This window comes from Orcinus orca, chromosome X (genome assembly GCF_937001465.1).
Source record: "Orcinus orca chromosome X, mOrcOrc1.1, whole genome shotgun sequence".
In the NCBI taxonomy this organism is placed as follows: domain Eukaryota; kingdom Metazoa; phylum Chordata; class Mammalia; order Artiodactyla; family Delphinidae; genus Orcinus; species Orcinus orca.
The window spans coordinates 79101736-79119879 of record NC_064580.1 but is presented as its reverse complement, the minus strand read 5'-3'; positions in this window follow the sequence as shown (position 1 = coordinate 79119879).

The window sequence follows — 18144 nt, the reverse complement described above, 5'->3', positions numbered from 1 at the left end:
CAGGCATATCTGGTGCTGTCAATTAAAATACCAAACACCAGATTTTTGCAGTGAAAATGTTCAAAGACAATCATTGACAACTCTAGTGAGAGGTCTTTCTCCCTCATAGCAAACACCTGCTGCTGTCTCCAACTCTCGCCTCTTTCTCAGGAGTCCAAGCCACCTAGTGTGCTTCCCGGATGACACCTCCCCCTCATCAACCACCTGCAGCTTATGCCAACTGCCTTTTTTTCTTTTTACTCCTCCTTGGGAGAAGCTACCTGCTGTCACAGAAAAAAGAAGAAAATTTAAGTGGGTACGTTTTTTCGGCTAATAATTCTTCCTGCCTTTATAAGGACATAAGTGCTGGACTTGATATGCTGGACAGAATGACTTGATATTTAATGAAAATTTTCTGTCTGAGAAGAATGTGCATTAGCTTACATAATGCTTGATTTTCAAAAGAAACTTCACATTTTATTTAATAACTTTTCAAAAGTAACCTTTTGTAGTTGATTGAGCCAATAACAAAATTATATGCAAAGGATATTTATGAGTATTGGAAATAGAACAGAGTCACCTTGATATTACTTTTATTCATAATTAGGTTTCAAATGAAACTTCAGTTTAAGTATTTATTTTAATTCAGAAATAAAACGTATTCATTTAGTTAGACTGAAGAAAGGAAAGAGTTGGTTTACCAAAGAGTTATATGAAGGAAGGAAAGTATTCTGGAGATTTTCTTGTATTTCTATATTGATACTTACTGTGAGATATGTATTAATTTAACCTAAAATCTAAAAAAAAAAACAATTTATTAGTTTAGTAAAGTTGATTATCAAATACTGGATAAAATATTAATACATGCATCAGCAGAGGTATTTTACCTCCTCAGTACTACCATAAAATTTTAAAAACATTTTTAGCAGACATTACAAAACAAAATAATATTATTCTGATTATAAACTGATATGATAGCTTTGGTATCACAGCTTGGAGATTTCACATATTATATTGGATATTTTTCCATGTTGTTCAAATTTCTGAAGTCCATTTTATTGGCTATATTTTTGTCAGCTTAATTTATATCAAGTTTGTAACTGTTAGAAAAACTTAATAGATTATACTTGCTTGTCACTTCTGCAATATTTGTTTTGGCTTATATCCCTCAAGGACACTAATTATCCATAGACTGGATCTCTGTTTTTTTGTCATATTTTCTCTTGTAATTTTCATTGTCATATTATCTTTTGTAATTTTCATTATCTTCCTCTGCATTCGGAGAAAGTATCTCTAGTTTGCACTATGTCACTGTATAGAGGTATACTTATTATTTGACTCTATTGATTAAATTCTCAGGTTTACACTGGATGTATGACTTCAGGTGAGGCATTTAACCTGAACATCTATTCCCTGCTCTCTGCCAGATTATTTTGAAGTATACCTCAGATGCCATATCATTTCATCTGTAATTATCTCAATATGTATCTCTAAAATAAAAGGATTGTTAAAATAAATAATCAAAATGTAGTGTTACCACACCTGAAACATTAACAATAACTTCTAAATATTAACACAATCCAGTCCTTCTGCTCATTTATCTCATTGAATTTTAATATTTTAAAGGTTGTTTTTTAGTTCATGTTCAAATAAGTTCATCCTATTTTGACTGGTGGTATATATTTTAAGTTTTCAAAAAATATATAGGTTCTCTTACTATCTCTTTTTCTTGTTCCTTCCTTCACTCCATCCCTCTTTCTTTTTCTCTTTATTGTTTTGCTGAAGTAACCAGGTTGTTTTTGCTGTTCAGTTTCCCAATGTCTGAATTTAGCCTCCCCATAATATTGTTTCATGTGTTTCTTATTATAGTCTTTTTCCTGTAAATTATGTGTGTGTGTGTGTGTGTGTGTGTATATATATATATATATATATATATATATATATATATACACATACGCATATATCATATGTAGCTTTTTTCTTCAGGGGAGGGGCAAGACTACCTCATAGGGGCGTTAAATATACACAGATTCCTCAACTCATATTTGGTAATACCGAGATGATGGAGGGTGTATAGAAAAGGCAGAATAAATGTCTTTATTTATTTACCAGGAATCAGGATTTCAAAATAATGCAGTGGTGCTTAGCGTCCTCCACAAGTGATCAATGAGGCTTTTACTTGTTTTTTAAATATAATTATAAACATGACAATATTTGACATATTTAAATCTTTTGTAGTTATTACTCTTATTGATACTTAAATGAGCTCCTCATTTTTGCCCAATTGGACTTTTTTCAGGCTGACTTTTAAGTTCTTTTTTGATATCACCCTAGTAGCTTTTGATAAATTTTGTATTTTATGGAATGACAAGGTATTTCAGGCTCATCTTGTACAGCTGAGGCCCAGAGCCTAATTATTTAGAGCCTATGAAATTCACCTATGCTATCTTCTCTTAAGTTTGCTACCATAACTCAACGGTCTGCTATGTATTCTTCTGTTTCTTTAATGACTTCAGAATTCTTTCTATGTTCTTACTTTATCCCTTCCCATGTTATTATCCTTGAGTACTACAACATATCATGTGCACGATCCCAATAACATTTTTACCACATACTTCTTTTCTATTTTAAGTTCCAATTATTCAAATAGAGCTACTACTTAGATTTTGTACCATTCAGCACCTCTTTTCTTTAACAATTAAAAAAATATTCTTCTAATACATCACTAACTTTATGGCTTTTCTTGTTCCATTCCCCAAAGAGATTTTCCCAAAGCTTTTCCTGTTTTAAAAAATCTCCAAGCTAACCAGTCTCCATCATTTTTGTAGTAAGGAAGGACAAATCTGACCCCATATTAGGTCTGTTCTGTTCATGTGCTTAGTCATGATGGCTCTGCACCTTTCGTAAAAGAATGTTGCTTATAACCTGAAATATACAAGATAGTTTATCCTTAGGGCTCTGACCTTTAAGAATCCATTCATATAGAGATAAAATTTTCAGAACAGAGAATAACATTTGTTTTATTGGAGGTTTACAGGAACATCGTGACCTGACCTACATAGACATCTACAAAAACAAAGGATTCCGACACCAAGAAGTCTGAAACAACTAACCACGCCGCTCCTTCACCTTGCCTTTAAAAGTGCTTTGCTAAAACCCTTTGAGGAGTTCGGGGTTTTGGGGGCACTAGCCATGTGTCTTTTTGCATGGCCCTGCAATAAACATTTCTCTGCTCCAAACTTCAACATTTCAGTTTGTTTGGCCTCACTGTGTGTCATGCACAAGAACTTGCGTTTGGTGACTATATTAGCAGATGATTTTTCCTACAGCTTTTCTGACATAATCAAGACCTTTGTAAATGAGTCTACTTGACACTCCTCCATTACAATATTTCTGAGCATTTTCCCATAATACTCTTATTTTTCCACCTTCCCTGTGTCTGAGGAATGATTGGCCATCTACATTTAGAACACTGATTCTGTGGTCTTGTTCCTCTTCCTTTCCATTTTTTTCCAGACCTGTTTTACTAATTAAAAACTGTTTTTCTGGCACTGTTAATCTCTCTCAGGTACTGATTTTTTTTTTTTAAGAAACATTTCCTTTGGCTCCACAACATTATACTAGCCTGGTTTTCCTCCCACTTTGCTGATTATTTCTATTTTGATGTCTAGTTCTTCTGCATTCTAACTACAATTATTAACAAGGATTTAATTTGAACAATTTATCTTCTTGATATGTTCTATGTTTCACAGTTTCATCTCGGAAAGTAAATATTTTATACTGGTTAACAGAAGAGGCTTTGGATCGAAAGTGCTTGAGCTTGAATGCTTGGTTTCATTGTTTTCTATACCTGAAATATTGTTTTAGTTACTTGTTTTCTCTCTGCCTGTTTTATACCAAGTGTTAACTGGAGATAATTATTACTAGCTTAAAGAGTTGTTTAAAGTTAACATTATATGAATTAGTACATGTAAAGTGCTTAAAGTAATGTGTTGAAACATAGTAAATTATACGCTGTTATTAATATATAGTCCTATGGCTTCAACAAATATTTTTAGGGTACTACTATGTGATAACCACCGTAATAGTCAGTGTAAAGAAAGAAATTAAGAAGAGTGTAATGAAGGCAATATCATAAGTATTAAAAATGGTATAGAAGGGTAAGAACTAGAAGAAGAATGAACTCTGTGTAGGTAGGCTAGGGAAGATTTTTCAGAGGATCTGATGTATGAACTGATGTTTGAAGAATGGATGAGGATTTTCAGTTGGATAAATGGATGAAAACTATTTCACAACGAGAATAGAGAATGTAGATGAGTATTTAAACTGCTGAAGAGAGCTTATGCTTATTGGAGCATTACGAGGAACAGTGGAGGGGCAGAAGCTATGCCTAGTGAGATAGGCAGGGCCAGGCCATCTTGTGCTTTGAATCTATATGAAGATAACTCACTAATCATTATCTTTAGTCTTGATCACTTTTTATTCTCACATTTCAAGCTTCCTGTTCCAGGCCCTTAATCCTTCATACTTCAAGTATTTTATTAGCCTGATTATCAGTCATACCTTGTTCAACACCTCTCCATAACCAATCCAGCTCTCTTTATTATTCTTCCATGTTTACAAACATTCAAATCTTCTCTTTAACAAATTAGGTCCAAACTTCATGATCTAACTTCAATCTAACTATTCAATTTATTTTCCCAGTCTCTTATTCATAGCCTCTATTCAAGTCTCTCAAAAATCCTAAAAAGACTGTGTTTTTATAGTTTTACACCATTCCACATGCTTTTCTCTTAATGCAGAACGATATTCTCTTAACTCACCCTGAAAAAAATCTTATCTATCATTCAGATGATATTTTTCTAAATGCTGATTTCATCTACTGAATATGATGTCTCCCTCAGATTCATCTGTATTTATTAAGCCCCTTCTCTGTGCCAGGCACTGTTAGATATTTCCATATAGTATATATTTTAACATCCACATAAATCATTTAAGGAGGCATTGTTGTCTCTCTTTTACATAATTTAAAACTGAGGACCAGAGAAGTTAAAATTAAAAACAAACATAAACTCACACAGTTAAGTGGCAGAGTCCATGTTTAAATCCAATCATTGCATTATACATCGCTGTTGCCCTACTTTTGAGCTTACCTCTGAATTTCATTTTATCATATTCTGTAACATGTTATTATTTAAAAATATTCTTATTTGTGTCTAATTCTCTTTGGTGTCTATCAGAATACAAAGGACACTGTTTTGTACATATTTCTATTCAAGATGAATTGTTGAATGCAAGCATAAATTAATAATGAAAAAAAATCTAGCTCCCCAATTTCATATGACCTTGCTTTCTAATAGGCTAAATGTAAGGAAGAAGGGGTAAAACCAGTGAACATTATAGTCCCACCCTCAGTTCAGCACAGATCACATTTTCCCCTGGGAAATTGTGAAAGCAAATTAAATGGTGTCTAAGAAGTACTTAAAGCTTTTTTATTTGAATGGTACTATATACATACAATGATTTTTAAAAAAATCATTGTAGAAATTAGTTAAATCTATTTTGAGAAGTCTTTACTGAGGAAATTAGTTTCATGATCTAGTGACACATGAGTCAATTGGCTTATGAACCAATATTTAAACAACCAGGCCCATTTACTGGACACGAGGGTACCATTGACTTAAAGACTATATTTAGTAAGTACAATATCCTTAGAATTAGTGGCTATTATTTTCTAGAGTTCATAACATTTCATTTGGCCAATACTCAAGCCTAAAAGTATGAGTGTATGTGTTTAAGTATGCTGGACCAGTAAGTCAGCATGTCTTCACCAGTAGTTTCTAATTTTACTCTCCTCCCCTTATAGTTAAACTTCCTTTAAGCTTAATCATTTGATTTAGCAAATTAAGATGAAACATTAAGAGGTAGAGTCAGCATTAGGATAAAATAATTCTGATTCAATTAGAGCATTAGTTTGTCTCTTAGAGACAATTAAATCAGCTACTGAAAACCTTTAAAACAGCTAGAAATCAAACTTCATATTCAAATCCTGTGGGAAAAACCACTATCATTATTGTATGTATGATACACCTCGTTTTTTCCCCCATTTTCAACGTGCTCCTTTATTTCATGCTCCAAAGGCTTATACATAGTATGATGATTTTTTACAGTTGTCAGGCATTTAATATTAGTCCTTTTACTTTTTGGCTCTCAGGATGTGTTTGAAGACCATTGAACTGTATATAATATTTAATTGTTTTTTCTCCCAACTGGAGAATAGATAAAAGTTATAGCAGCATATTTAACCTATGAGTTCTGACCTATATTTCTTACTCTGTGTGGTACAAAATATTTTGTAATATGTCCTCCAAATCTCATATGTGATTAGAAATGATATTATGAGAAATGCTATTAGTGGTACATTTTGTTGAACTCTGACTCATAAGTGGACAGATTCATCATAAAGGTGAAAAGAGTAAATGGGTGGGAAATATTGAAATATGATTCTGAATGGCTGAGAATAGAACTAGAAGAGAAATAATGGACTAATAAAATGGAACATGAGAATATATTAAAAATGGAAGTTAAAATGTTAGAGAGAAGTTCTTTGACCTAGTTCAAGTTGCTTAAACTCTCTCAACCTCAGTCTGCTCATCTGTGGGGATAATAATTACTGTATCACAAAGATTTGATCACTAAATAAGAATGCTGGGAAGGGCTTTGGAATTGGGTTTAAATAATGACATAAGCTTATCTGTTTTTTAACTTTTGAAGTGATATATAGTTCATTTTAAAACTTTTTATATCAACATGTTCTGTCATGGTAAAGTAAACTTTATTTAAATAGCTCCTTTCCATTTATTCTCAAGTATTTTGTTGAGTAATATGGTTACTACTATTAATACTAGCCAACATATTACATTTGACATCCTTTATAAAATCTAAATATTGATAATACCATAAAGAGTTTTTGTGACGATTAAATGAGATATTCAATGTAAAGGACTAAGAACAGAATCAGGTACAGTATAAGAACTCATTAATGATTAATTATTAGTATTACTACTTTCTTCAGGTTGCTGTGAATTTTTTTAACTATAGATCATAAATGCTGTTTGAAATACATTTAAAATAATAATATCTCTAAAAGATTATAATTGGTGAGTTAATAAGAGACATTTCCTTGTGATTTTATCAAGTTTTAATTATACAGGCTATAAACAATTTTGGCAAAGAGTGAAGTGAGGAAGTTGACAATTATGAAATTTTAGTGAGATTTTCCTTCTTATCACCTTATATTTTTACCAGAGATGTACTTTATTTTGTTTCTTTATTGAAGTATAGTTAATTTACAATGTTGTGCCAATCTCTGCTGTACAGCAAAGTGACTCAGTCTTACATATATATATATATATATATATATATATACACTCTTTTTTCAATATTCTTTTCTATTATGGTTTACCCCAGGAGATTGGATATACTTCCCTGTGCTATACAGTAGGACCTTATTGTTTATCCATTCTAAATGTAATAGTTAATATCTACCAACCCTAAATTCCCAGGCCACCCCTCTACCCCCACCCTCTCACCCCACCGGCAACCACAAGTCTGATCTCTATATCTGTGAGATTTTTTCTGTTTTGTAGGTAGATTCATTTGTGCCATATTTTAGATTCTGCATATAAGTGATATCATATGGTATTTGTCTTTCTCTTTCTGACTTACTTCACTTAGTATGATAATCTCTAGTTGCATCCATGTTGCTGCAAATAGCATTATTTTGTTCTTTGCTATGACTGAGTAGTATTCCATTGTATATATATATATATATATATATATATATATATATATGTATATATAGTACATCTTCTTTATCCATTCATCTGTTGATGGACATTTAGGTTGTTTCCACATCTTGGCTATTGTGAATAGTGCTGCTATGAACATAGGTGTGCGTGCATGTTTTTGAATTATAGTTTTGTCCAGATATATGCCCATGAGTGGGATTGCTGGATCTGATGTTAATTCTATTTTTAGTTTTCTTAGGAACCTCCATACTGTTCTCCATAGTGGCTGCACCAACTTACATTACCACCAACAGCATAAAAGTGTTACCTTTTCTCCACATCCTTTCCAGAATTTATTGTTTGTAGACTTTTTGATGATGGCCATTCTGACCAGGTGAGATGATACCTCATTGTAGTTTTGATTTGTGTTTCTCTAATAATTAGTGATGTTGAGCATATTTTCACGTGCCTATTGTCCATCTGTATGTCTTCTTTGGATAATTGCTTATTCAGGTCTTCTGCCCATTTTTTGATTTTTTTTTGTTGTTAAGTTGTATGAGCTGTTTGTATATTTTGGAGATTAAGTCTTGTGGTTTAACATTGACTTTAGAAGAGAAGGTATCAACTCTGGTACCACTAATTTTATGTCCTTGGCAAGACACTTGTCTTTTTTTAAGTTTCTGTTTCCCTTACTTCTAAAATTTAGGACATTCACAAATGTCATTAGGTTGCTATGAGAGTCCAAAGAGATGGTGATTGTACATGTATTTTGTAAGGAGTAAGGTCTTATTAAAACAACTAATGTACTTAATAGAATATAGATCTATATATTTCTCTTAAGTATGGGAGATCAGTTTCTATTCTCAAGGCTGCTACTAAACTAACTGTAATTGGGAACAAGTAGTGCAGAGTTTCAGAACATATTTCACAGAGCCAAGACATATACATGGGATAGAGTAAATTCTTCAAAAAATGGTTCTGAGACAACTGTATATACACATGCAAAAGAAGCAGTTAGATTCCTACTTCACACCATAGACAAAAATTAACTCAAAATGGATCCAATCAAAGACATAAATTTAAGGGCAAAAACTATAATACTCTTAGAAGAAAACATAGTTGCAGACACTATAGAAGAAAAAATAAACCTGTACATCAAAAAAATTTTAAAAATTGTGTTTCAGAGGACACCATCAAGAAACTGAAAAAACAACTCAGAGTGGTAGAAAAATTTTGCAAAATATGTATCTGATAATGGAGTTGTATATAGAATATATTTTTAAAAAACCCCTAAAGCTTAACAACAAAAAGACAAACCAATTAAAAAATTGACAAAGGACTTGAAGAAACATTTCTGCAAAGAAGATAGGTAAGTGACTAATAAGCACATGAAAAGATACTCCATACCATTATCCATCAATGAAATTAAAATCAAATAAAAAATAATGTACCACTTCACTTACACTATGATGGCTACAACCAAAAAGTCAGATAATAAAAACTGCATGTGAGGATGTGGAGAACTCAGAACCCTCGTATACTGCTGCTTTGGATTACAATCTGGCAGTCAATTGATTAAACATAGTGTTACCATATGATCTAGCAATTCCACACCTAGAGAATTTAAAACATATGTCCACACAAAAAGTTGTACGTGAACATTCTTAGCAGTACTATTATTAGTAGCCAAAAGGTGGAAACAGTATACATGTCCATCAACTGATAAATAAAATGTGATATATGAATATGATAAATAAAATACATATCCATATAATAGAATATTATTTGACAATAAAAAGAAATAGAATACTTATACATGCTACAACATGGATGAACCTCGAAATCATTATGTTAAGTGAAAGAAGCTGGTCATAAAGGACTATTAATTCCATTTACATGAATGGTATAGAATAGTCAAATATTTAGGGTTATAAAGTAGATTAGTAGTTGCCTAGGGCTGGCGGTTGGGTGGAGGCATTTGGCAGTGTTTGGTATTCTTTTATGAGATAGTTAAACATGACCACAAGAAGAGACAGAAGAGAGGCTCAAGATAAAGCATAGCTTATCATACTCACAGGTTCTAGAGACAGGAGGTATGATATGCCAGGCAGAGCCACATGGGATAGACACCAGTGTGGTCAGGAGGCAGAGGTGAGGGGAGTTTCCCAGAAAGTCAAGGTGGTGCAGAGTGAAGAGATTAGGATTGGTTAGTCTGAATAATTTCCATGGGTTTTGGGCAACTTGCCTGGTACCTAGTCCCAGAATGAGTAAGGCAGAGGTATGCTGCCTCCTGGGGTACAGAGGCCAGCTAGAGGAGGTATGTCCCTGAATTGGTTAGTTTGCATATCAAAAGCATGCTCACAACTGGGGTCTGGGCCCTTTGTTATCTCTAAGAATTGGCTAACCCAGGGAGGGGCAGTATCTTCCTAGACATAAAAGATTTATTAAGATGTCAAAATATCATAATATACAGAGAGTTACATACACACACAAATACAATACAGGGAGTAATCACTAATGGGTATAGGGTGTCTTTTTAGGGTGAAGAAATAATTTAAATTTGATAGTGATGATGGATCATATTCTGTGAATGTGCTAAAAGTCATTGAACTGTCCATTTTAAATGGGTGAAATGTATGGTATGTGAATGATACCTCATGAAAACTGTTAAAAAACAAAGAATCTATGCCACAAATCTAAATAGTCTTGGTTTAAAACCTGGCTTTGTTACCTAGTAGTTTTGAACAAGTAACAACCACTCTAAGCTTCAGCTTCCCCTTTTATGAAGTGAGTATAATCATCATCATCATCATCTCTACCACATGTAATTCTTATAAGTGTCATTTGACATAATGTTTGTAAAGTGCTAAGCATGATGTCAGGCATAAAGGTTAAGCAAACTAAACAATTAACAAGGTATTTGCTTTGGACATTAGTTTCCTTATCTGTAAAATGAAAGACTTGTGCTAAATAGATTCTAAGGTTCCTTTAGAGTTCTAACAATTACATGATTCAAAGCATAAATATCCTATGTTTATATAAGAAAGAATGTCATTGATCAATATATTTCCCAAAGTGATATATATATATATAGATATATATATATGTTACTGAAAATTAATATTTTAGTCCAATAAGTCATGCTCATGAAAATATGTTTTTACTGCTGGACTTCTCAAGGCTACAGAGCATGTATCATTTCCAAATCTGAAATATTACAGAGCTGCCATTTAGGCAAGTAATGATCAGAAGTTTATTCTCTGTTTTGCTACAATCACCACTGTAGACACCATCATCTTGTAATTACTATTAGTAGTAAATTTATTATTATTTTACTATTTATAAAAATTTGTCTTCAGAAAATGCTTAAACTATAGATTCTGAAAGGAACATACTATTATTACATGAAAAATCATATTTATTTACCAAATATGTAAAAAGCAAAACAAAACATGGAGCATGTGTTAATTTAAATTGCTAGAATAGTTTGAGTCCCAGGGCCATAGGTGTAACAGGGATTTCTAGGCAGTAATAAGAAAATCATTGGAAAGGGCATCTAACACTGAGGCATTTGGAATTAGTCATCATTTTGTCACTTTGAGATGCAGGGAGAGGTTGCTCAACATCCTGTGACCTAAAAGCAGTATTTCCCATAATGCAATTTGCAGTGATTTTAGATGCTTACTTAGTAGGTACAAACTGGGTCAAGGGAGAGATCAGAAAGCCAGCTGCACAAGAAATATAAACACGTTTTCTGATTGTGCTACACAGGATTTCAGAGTTCCAAGAGTACTTGACAGGGGAGGATGCTCTTTGAAGAAAGCATTGCTCACAGAGGAGAGATTTAATATCTTTCTCTCTAGGTTCCAGAGTATCACATTCTGGGGCTGGAACAATAACACAAATCAGAAGCAATAAATCACGGTAAGAAAGACAAATTATTTCAGGCTTGAGACAGGTAAATGAGTAAACCTGGCAGGTTATAAAATATTAGAGAGTGGTGATGAAATTTACATGCACCATGTAAAGGTATTCAAATTCTAGGGATTTTTTAAAACACTGTGGGGCTGGGGGAGAGTGGCAGGGGAAGATGGCAGAAGAGTAAGATGCGAAGATCAACTTCCTCCCCACAGATACATCAGAAATACATCTACACATGGAACAACTCCTGCAGAACACCTACTGAACATTGGCAGAAGACCTCAGACCTCCTAAAAGGCAAGAAATTCCCCACGTAGCTGGATAGGGCAAAAGAAAAAAGAATAAACAAAGACAAAAGGATAGGGATGGGACCTGCACCAGTGGGAGGGAGCTGTGAAGGAGGAAAGGTTTCCACACACACTAGGAAGCCGCTTCGCGGGTGGAGACTGCAGGTGGAGACTGCGGGTGGAGGAGGGGGGAAGCTTCCAGGCCGTGGAGGAGAGCACAGCAACAGGGGTGCGAAGGGCAAAGTGGAGAGATTTCCACACAGAGGCTCAGTGCCAACAGGCACTCACTAGCCTAAGAGGCTTGTCTGCTTACCCGCCAGGGCGGGTGGGGCTGGGAGCTGAGGCTCGGGCTTTGGTTGGAGTGCAGGGAGAGGACTGGGGTTGGTGGCGTGAACAGAACCTGAAGGCATTAGTGCATCATGCCTAGCCAGGAGGGAGTCCGGGGAAAAGTCCGGGCCTGCCAAAGAGGCAAGAGACTTCTTCTTCCCCCTTTGTTTCCTGGTGCGCAAGGAGAGGGGATTAAGAGTGCTGCTTAAAGGAGCTCCAGAGACGGGCGTGAGCCGCGGCTAACAGCCCAGACCCCAGAGATGGGCATGAGATGCTAAGGCTGCTGCTGCTGCTACCAAGAAGCCTGTGTGTGAGCACAGGTCACTATCCACACCTCCCCTCCGGGGACCCTGTGCAGCCCGCCACTGCCAGGGTCCCGGGATCCAGGGAAAACTTCCCAAGGAGAATGCACTGCGCGATTCAGACTGGTGCAACGTCACACTGGCCTCTGCCACCACAGGCTCACCCCACATCATGCCCTTTCCTCTCCCCGGCCTGAGTGAGCCAGAGACCCCGAATCAGCAGATCCTTTAACCACGTCCTGTGTGAGCAAAGAACAGTCGCCCTCCGGCGACCTACATGCAGAGGTGGAGCCAAATCCAAAGCTGAACTCCGGGAGCTGTGAAAACAAAGAAAAGAAAGGGAAATCTCTCCCTGCAGCCTCAGGAGCAGCGGATTAAATCTCCACAATCAACTTGATGTACCCTGCATCTGTGGAATACCTGAATAGACAACGTATCATCCCAAATTGAGGCAGTGGACTTTGAGAGCAAGATTTATTATTTTTTTCCCCTTTTCCTCTTTTTGTGAATGTGTATGTGTATGCTCCTGGGTGATTTTGTCTGTATAGCTTTCCTTTCACCATTTGTCCTAGGGTTCTATCCATCCATTTTTTCTTTTTTTTTTTATTTACTTTTCAAAAAAGTTTTTTCTAATAATTCTTTTTCATTTTAATAACTTTATTTTATTTTATCTTACGTTATATTATTTGTTTTTATCCTCTTCCATTCTTTCTACTTTTTCTCCCTTTTATTCTAACCTGTGTGGATGAAAGGCTACTGGTGCTACAGCCGGGAGTCAGTGCTGTGCCTCTGAAGTGGGAGAGCCAACTTCAGGACACTGGTCCACAAGAAACCTCCCAGCTCCATGTAATATCAAACGGTGAAAATCTCCCAGAGATCTCCATCTCAACACCAACACCCAGCTTCATTAAACGACCAGCAAGTTGCAGTGCTGGACAGCCTATGCCAAACAAGTAGCAAGACAGAAACACAACACCACTCATTAGCAGAGAGGCTGCCTAAAATCATAATAAGTCCACAGACACCCCCAAACACACCACAAGACGTGGACCTGCCCAACAGAGAGACAAGATCCAGCCTCATCCACCAGAACACAGGCACTAGGCCCCTCCACCAGGAAGTGTACACAACCCACTGAACCAACCTTAGCCACTGGGGACAGACACCAAAAACAACAGGAACTACGAACATGCAGCCTGCAAAAAGGAGACACCATCACAGTAAGATAAGCAAAATGAGAAGACAGAAAAACACATAGCAGATGAAGGAGCAAGAAAAAAACCACCAGACCTAACAAATGAAGAGAAAATAGGCAGTCTATATGAAAAAGGATTCAGAATAATGATAGTAAAAATGGTCCAAAATTTTTGAAATAGAATAGAGAAAATGAAATAAACATTTTACAGGTACCTAGAAGAATTAAGATGAAACAAGCAATGATGAACAACACAATAAATGAAATTAAAAATACTCTAGAAGGGATCAATAGCAGAATAACTGAGGCAGAAGAATGGATAAGTGACCTGGAAGATAAAATAGTGGAAATAATTACTGAAGAGCAGAATACAGAAAACAGAATGAAAAGAGCTGAGGACAGTCTCAGAGACCTCTGGGACAAAATTAAACACACCAACATTCAAATTATAGGGGTTCCAGAAGAAGAAGAGAAAAAGAAAGGAACTGAGAAAATATTTGAAGAGATTATAGTTGAAAAGGTCCCTAATATGGGAAAGGAAATAGTTAATCAAGTCCAGGAAGCACAGATAGTCCCATAAAGGATAAATACAAGGAGAAACACGCCAAGATACATATTAATCAAACTATCAAAAATTAAATACAAAGAACACATATTAAAAGCAGCAAGGGAAAAACAACAAATAAAACACAAGAGAATCCCCATAAGGTTAACAGCTCATCTTTTAGCAGAAACTCTGCAAGCCAGAAGAGACTGGCAAGACATATTTAAGCTGATGAAGGAGCAGAACGTACAACCAAGATTACTCTACCAAGCAAGGATCTCCTTCAGATTTGATGGAGATATTAAAACATTTACAGACAAGCAAAAGCTAAGAGAGTTCAGCACCACCAAACCAACTTTACAACAAATGCTAAAGGATCTTCTCTATGCAAGAAACACAATAGCAGGAAAAGACCTACAATAACAAACATAAAAAAATTAAGAAAATGGGAATAGGAACAGACATATTAATAATTACCTTAAATGTAAATGGATTAAATGTTCCCACCAGAAGACACAGACTGAATGAATGGATACAAAAACAAGACCCATATATATGCTGTGTACAAGAGACCCACTTCAGACCTAGAGAAACATACAGACTGAAAATGTGGGGACAGAAAAAAGATATTCCATGCAAATGGAAACCAAAAGAAAGCTAGAGTACCAATTATCATATCAGACAAAATAGACTTTAAAATAAAGATTATTAGAAGAGACAAAGAAGGACACTACATAATGATCAAGGGATTGATCCAAGAAGAATATATAACAATTGTAAATATTTATGCACCCAACATAGGAACACCTCAATACATAAGGCACATACTAACAGCCATAAAAGGAGAAATCGACAGTAACACATACATAGTAGGGGATTTTAACACTACACTTTTGCCAATGGACAGATAATCCAAAATTAAAATAGATATGGAAACACAAGCTTCAAATGATACATTAAACAAGATGGACTTAATTGATATTTATAGGACATTCCATCCAAAAACAAGAGAATACACATTTTTCTCAAGTGCTCATGGAACATTCTCCAGGATAGATGATATCTTGGGTCACAAATCAAGCCTTGGTAAATTTAAGAAAATTGAAATTGTATCAAGTATCTTTTCCGACCACAATGCTATCCTACTAGATATCAATTACAGGAAAAGATCTATAAAAAATACAAAGACATGGAGGTTAAACAATACACTACTTAATAACGAAGTGATCACTGAGGAAATCAAAAAATACCTAATAACAAATGGCAATGGAGACACAACGACCCAAAACCTATGGTATACAACAAAACCAGTTCTAAGAGGGAAGTTTATGGCAATACAATTCTACCTTAAGAAACAGGAAACATCTCGAATAAACAACCTATCCTTGCATGTAAAGCAATTAGCAAAAGAAGTACAAATAAACCCCCAAAGTTAGCAGAAGGAAAGAAATCATAAAGATCAGATAAGAAATAAATGAAAAAGAAATGAAGGAAACAATAGCAAAGATCAATAAAACTAAAAGTTTGTTCTTTGAGAAGATAAACAAAATTGATAAACCATTAGCCAGACTCATCAAGAAAAAAAGGGAGAAGACACAAATGAATAGAATTAGAAATGAAAAAGGAGAAGTAACAACTGACAAGGCAGAAATACAAAGGATCAGGAGAGATTACTACAAGCAACTTTATGCCAATAAAATTGACAACCTGGAAGAAATTGACAAATTCTTAGAAATGCACAACCTGCCAATACTAAACCAGGAAGAATGAGAAAATATGAACATACTAATCACAAGCACTGAAATTGAGACTGTGATTAAAAATCTTCCAACAAATAAAAGCCCAGGACTAGATGGCTTCACAGGCGAATTCTATCAAACATTTAGAAAAGAGCTAACACCTATCCTTCTCAAACTCTTCCAAAATATATCAGAGGGGGGAACACTCCCAAACTCATTCTACCAGGCCACAATCACCCTGATACCAAACCCAGACAAAGATGTCACAAAGAAAGAAAACTACAGGCCAATATCACTGATGAACATAGATGAAACAACCCTCAACAAAATACTAGTAAGCAGAATCCAACAGCACATTAAGAGGATCATACACCATGATCAAATGATGTTTATTCCAGGAATGCAAGGATTCTTCAGTATATGCAAGGCAATCAATGTGATACACCATATTAAAAAATTGAAGGAGAAAAACAATATGGTCATCACAATAGATGCAGAGAAATCTTTCAACAAAATTCAACACCTATTTATGAAAAAAACCCTGCAGAAAGTAGGCATAGAGGGAACTTTCCTCAACATAATAAAGGCCATATAGGACAAACCCACAGCCAACATCATCCTCAATGGTGAAAAACTGAAAGCATTTCCACTAAGATCAGGAACAAGACAATTGTGTCCACTCTCACCACTCTTATTCAACATATTTTTGGAAGTTTTAGCCACAGCAATCAGAGAAGAAAAGGAAATAAAAGGAATCCAAATTGGAAAAGAAGAAGTAAAGCTGTCACTGTTTTCAGAAGACATGATACTATACATAGAGAATCCTAAAGGTGTTACCAGAAAATTACTAGAGCTAAGCAATGAATTTGGTAAAGTAGCAGGATACAAAATTAATGCACAGAAATCTCTGTCATTCCTATAACTAATGATGAAAAATCTGAAAGTGAAATCAAGAAAACACTCCTATTTACCATTGAAACAATAAAAATATCTAAGAATAAACCTACCTACGAAGTCAGAAGACCTGTATGCAGAAAATTATGACACAGATGAAATAAATTAAAAATGATACAAATACACGGAGAGATATACCACGTTCTTGGATTGGAAGAATCAACATTGTGAAAATGACTCTACTACCCAAAGCAATCTAGAGATTCAATGCAATCCCTATCAAACTACCACTGGCGTTTTTCGCCGAACTAGAACAAAGCATTTCACAATGTGTATGGAAACACAAAAGACCCCAAATAGCCAAAGCAATCTTGAGAACGAAAAATGAAGCTGGAGGAATCAGGGTCTCTGACTTCAGACTATACTACAAAGCTACAGTAATCAAGACAGTATGAAAAAAAAAAAGACAGTATGGTACTAACACAAAAACAGAAATATAGATGAATGGGACAGGATAGGAAGCTCAGAGATAAACTCACGCACAAATGGTCACCTTATCTTTGATAAAGGAGGAAGGAATGTACAGTGGAGAAAGGACAGCCTCTTCAATAACTGGTGCTGGGAAAACTGGAGAGGTACATCTAAAAGTATGAGATTAGAACACTCCCTAACACCATACACAAAAATAAGATGAAAATGGATTAAAGACCTAAATATAAGGCCAGAAACTATCAACCTCTTAGAGGAAAACATAGGCAGAACACTCTATGACATAAATCACAGCAAGATCCTTTTTGACCCACCTCCTAGAGAAGTGGAAATAAAAACAAAAATAAACAAATGGGACCTGATGAAACTTCAAACATTTTGCACAGCAAAGGAAACCATAAACAAGACCAAAAGGCAACCGTGTGAATGGGAGAAAATATTTGCAAATGTAGCAACTGACAAAGGAATAATCTCCAAAATTTACAAGCAGCTCATGCAGCTCAATACCTAAAAAACAAAGAACCCAATTCAAAAATGGGCAGAAGACCTAAATAGACATTTCTCCAAAGAAGACATACAGACTGCCAACAAACAAATGAGAGAATGCTCAACATCATTATTCATTATAGAAATGCAAATCAATACTAAAATGAGATATCATCTCACACTAGTCAGAA